We start from the raw sequence: 4,922 nt of genomic DNA, 5'->3' as shown, positions 1-4,922 counted from the left end.
CAGGAACTAATGGGGATCCATAATAAACCCCAGGAAGAGTAGCTGCTGTCTTGGCAGGAACTAATGGGGATCCATAATAAACCCCAGGAAGAGTAGCTGCTGTCTTGGCAGGAACTAATGGGGATCCATAATAAACCCCAGGAAGAGTAGCTGCTGTCTTGGCAGGAACTAATGGGGATCCATAATAAATACAGATAGAAACAAACACCATTGTAAATATAACCCATATTTATGTTTATTTATTTTCCCTTTTGTACTTTAAAACCTGTTATGGCTGCAAGGGGCAGTATTGAGTAGCCAGTTAAATCGTGCCCATTTCAAACGGCCTCGTACTCAATTCTTGCTCGTACAATATGCATATTATTATTACTATTGGATAGAAAACACTCTCTAGTTTCTAAAACCGTTTGAATTATTTCTCTGAGTGAAACAGAAGTCATTCTGCAGCACACTTCCTGACCAGGAAGTGGAATGTCAGAAATCGATGCTCTGTTCAACTTCATGCCTATACATGGGCGTGATACGTAAGAGTCTACATACACTTCATACACCTTCCCCTGGTTGTCAAGAGGCGGTGAGATAAAAAATGTCGTGTTTATCTTGGTCTGAGGTGGAATTAAAGCTCTTTGTTTGACATGACCGTCCATTTCCTGTTTCTGGAGCGCGCGAAAGAGGACATGAATTTGCCTTCTGTTTTGCTCTCGTTATGGACGACTAACATCTCCGTCTTAGATTTTATTTGATACATGTGACCATATCATCGTAACGTATGTTTTTTCAATATAGTTTAATCAGATTATTGAAATTTTTTCGGGAGTTTTGCCGTGTTCCGTTCTCTGACTTTGTTGACGTTGGAGTGATCCGTGCCACTTGGCAAGTGCCCATGTTAAATGAAGAGGGATATTTGCCGTTCCAGATCAAAACAACGACTGTTCTGGACAAAGGACACCTTGTCCAACATTCTGACGGAAGATCACCAAAAGTAAGAAACATTTTATGATGCTATTTCTAATATCTGTCGTGCATGTGAACTGGTCGTGGGCGCCCAAGTGTTTCTGGCTATTGTGGCTACGCTAATATAACGCTACATTTTGTTTTCGCTGTAAAACATTTAATAAATCGGAAATATTGTCTGGAATCACAAGATGCCTGTCTTTCAATTGCTGTACACTATGTATTTTTCAGAAATGTTTTATGATGAGTAATTAGGTATTTGACGTTGGTGTCTGTAAATATTATGGCTGCTTTCGGTGCAATTTCTGATTGTAGCTGAAATGTAAACTATGATTTATACCTGAAATATGCAAATTTTTCGAACAAAACATATGCTATATAATAAATATGTTATCAGACTGTCATCTGATGAAGTTGTTTCTTGGTTAGTGGCTATTTATATCTTTATTTGGTCGAATTTGTGATAGCTACTGATGGAGTAAAAAACTGATGGAGTAAGAATAGTGGTGTCTTTTGCTAACGTGGTTAGCTAATAGATTTACATATTGTGTCTTCCCTGTAAAACATTTTAAAAATCGGACATGTTGGCTTGATTCACAAGATGTGTACCTTTCATCTGGTGTCTTGGACTTGTTAATGTGTGAAAGTTAAATATTTAAAAAAAATATCTTTTGAATTTCGCGCCCTGCACTTGAGCTGGATGTTGTCATAAGTGTACCGGTGTCGGGCTGCACCCCAAACAGGTTAACTATTTGGACATAATATGTCATTTGAATTGTCTTTATTATTTTGGAACTTTTGTGAGTGTAATGTTTACTGTAAAAATTTATTAATGTTAATTTCACTTTTGTTTATGATCTATTTAACTTACTTTGGCAATGTAAACATATGTTTCCCATGCCCAAAAAACTCTTCAATTGAAATTGACTTGAAATTGAGAGTCAGAAGATAATGCTTATATATTTTGCATTATTCATCTCATAAGTACAGTTGAAGTCGGAAGTGTACATACACCTTATCCAAATATATTTAAACGTAGTTTTCACAATTCCTGACATTTGTCACGTCTGCTCCCCCCCGGCGCTTGAGGGCGCCAGGCTGCCCTGCATCACGCTGACACTTTTCCTGTCTCGTTCCATGTCCGTTTCCTGTCTCGTTCCATGTCCGTTTCCTGTCTCGTTCCATGTCCGTTTCCTGTCTCGGTCCATGTCCGTTTCCTGTCTCGTTCCATGTCCGTTTCCTGTCTCGGTCCATGTCCGTTTCCTGTCTCGGTCCATGTCCGTTTCCTGTCTCGTTCCATGTCCGTTTCCTGTCTCGTTCCATGTCCGTTTCCTGTCTCGTTCCATGTCCGTTTCCTGTCTCGTTCCATGTCCGTTTCCTGTCTCGTTCCATGTCCGTTTCCTGTCTCGTTCCATGTCCGTTTCCTGTCTCATGTCCGTTTCCTGTCTCGTTCCATGTCCGTTTCCTGTCTCGTTCCATGTCCGTTTCCTGTCTCGTTCCATGTCCGTTTCCTGTCTCATGTCCGTTTCCTGTCTTGTTCCATGTCTGTTTCCTGTCTCGTTCCATGTCCGTTTCCTGTCTCGTTCCATGTCCGTTTCCTGTCTCGTTCCATGTCCGTTTCCTGTCTCATGTCCGTTTCCTGTCTCGTTCCATGTCTGTTTCCTGTCTCGTTCCATGTCTGTTTCCTGTCTCGTTCCATGTCTGTTTCCTGTCTCGTTCCATGTCCGTTTCCTGTCTCGTTCCATGTCCGTTTCCTGTCTCGTTCCATGTCCGTTTCCTGTCTCGTTCCATGTCCGTTTCTTGTCTCGTTCCATGTCCGTTCCATGTCCGTTTCCTGTCTCGTTCCATGTCCGTTTCCTGTCTCGTTCCATGTCCGTTTCCTGTCTCGTTCCATGTCCGTTTCCTGTCTCGTTCCATGTCCGTTTCCTGTCTCGTTCCATGTCCGTTTCCTGTCTCGTTCCATGTCCGTTTCCTGTCTCGTTCCATGTCCGTTTCCTGTCTCGTTCCATGTCCGTTTCCTGTCTCATGTCCGTTTCCTGTCTCGTTCCATGTCCGTTTCCTGTCTCGTTCCATGTCCGTTTCCTGTCTCGTTCCATGTCTGTTTCCTGTCTCGTTCCATGTCCGTTTCCTGTCTCGTTCCATGTCCGTTTCCTGTCTCGTTCCATGTCCGTTTCCTGTCTCATGTCCGTTTCCTGTCTCGTTCCATGTCCGTTTCCTGTCTCGTTCCATGTCCGTTTCCTGTCTCGTTCCATGTCCGTTTCCTGTCTCGTTCCATGTCCGTTTCCTGTCTCGTTCCATGTCCGTTTCCTGTCCATGTCCGTTTCCTGTCTCGTTCCATGTCTGTTTCCTGTCTCGTTCCATGTCCGTTTCCTGTCTCGTTCCATGTCTGTTTCCTGTCTCGTTCCATGTCCGTTTCCTGTCTCGTTCCATGTCCGTTTCCTGTCTCGTTCCATGTCCGTTTCCTGTCTCATGTCCGTTCCTTATTAAATGTTTGACTCCCCTTACCTGCTTTATCTCTCCAGCGTCATCCCATGTGACGCCCATGGTGTTTATACTTGCGTACTATTGTTTGTAGAGATGAACATGGTACCTTCAGGCGTTTGGAAATTGCTCCCAAGGAGGAACCAGACTTGTGGAGGTCAACAATTTTCTTTCTGAGGTCTTGGCTGATTTCTTTTGATTTTCCCATGATGTCAAGCAAAGAGGCACTGAGTTTGAAGGTTGGCTTTAAAATACATCCACAGGTACACCTCCAATTGACTCAAATGATGTCAATTAGCCTATCAGAAGCTTCTAAAGCCATGACATAATTTTCTGGAATTTTCCAAGCTGTTTAAAGGCACAGTCAACTTAGTGTATGTAAACTTCTTACCCACTGGAATTGTGATACAGTGAATTATAAATGAAATAATCTGTCTGTAAACAATTTTTGGAAAAATTACTTGTGTCATGCACAAAGTAGATGTCCTAACTGACTTGCCAAAACTATAGTTTGTTAACAAGAAATGTGTGGAGTGGTTGAAAAACGAGTTTTAACCTGTTGAGGACAGAGGGCGCTGTTTTCACTTTGGGGGAAAATCGTGCCCAATTTAAACGGCCTCGTACTCAATTCTTGCTCGTACAATATGCATATTATTATTACTATTGGATAGAAAACACTCTATAGTTTCTAAAACCGTTTGAATTATATCTGTGAGTAAAACAGAACTCCTTTTGCAGCAAACTTCCTGACAGGAAGTGGAAAATCTGAAATCGATGTACTCTTCTAGGGGCTGCCTATTAAAGTCCTTGATATTTATTAGTTTAGATGCACTTCATACGTCTTCCACTAGATGTCGACAAGCAGTGAGAGAAGAAATTGAGTGTGTAACTTGATCTGGACTCGAATCATAGCGAATCATAGCATGACGTGTCACCAGTTTCCTGTTTTCTGGAGAGCGCGAGCAGGGACCTGGATTTGCCTTCTGATAAGCTGCCGTTATGGACGACTAATATCTCCGGCTTTGATTTTATTTGATACATGTGACAATATCATCGTAAACTATGTTTTTTCAATATAGTTTAATCAGATTATTGAAATTTTTTCGGGAGTTTTGCCGTGTTCCGTTCTCTTCCGTTTGTTGACATGGAGAGATTCGCGCCACTTGGCAAGTGTGCTTGCTAAATCGAGAGGGAAAAAGGCCGTTCTAAATCCAAACAACGATTGTTCCCGACAAAGGACCCCTTGTACAACATTCTGATGAAAGATCAGCAAAAGTAGGACCCATTTTATGATGCTATTTCATATATCTGTCGAACATGTTGTGCTAGTCGTTTGCGCCCAGCTTTTGGGTACTCTCTCGCTATAACTAAGCTGGATGTCGTAATGAAGTTATTTTTAGAATTCTAACACGGCGATTGCATTAAGAACTAGTGTATCTATCATTTCCTATACAACATGTATTTTTTAGTTATGTTTATGAATAGTC

This window comes from Salvelinus namaycush, chromosome 7 (genome assembly GCF_016432855.1).
Source record: "Salvelinus namaycush isolate Seneca chromosome 7, SaNama_1.0, whole genome shotgun sequence".
NCBI classification, from domain to species: Eukaryota; Metazoa; Chordata; class Actinopteri; order Salmoniformes; family Salmonidae; genus Salvelinus; species Salvelinus namaycush.
This window is presented reverse-complemented; position numbering follows the sequence as displayed.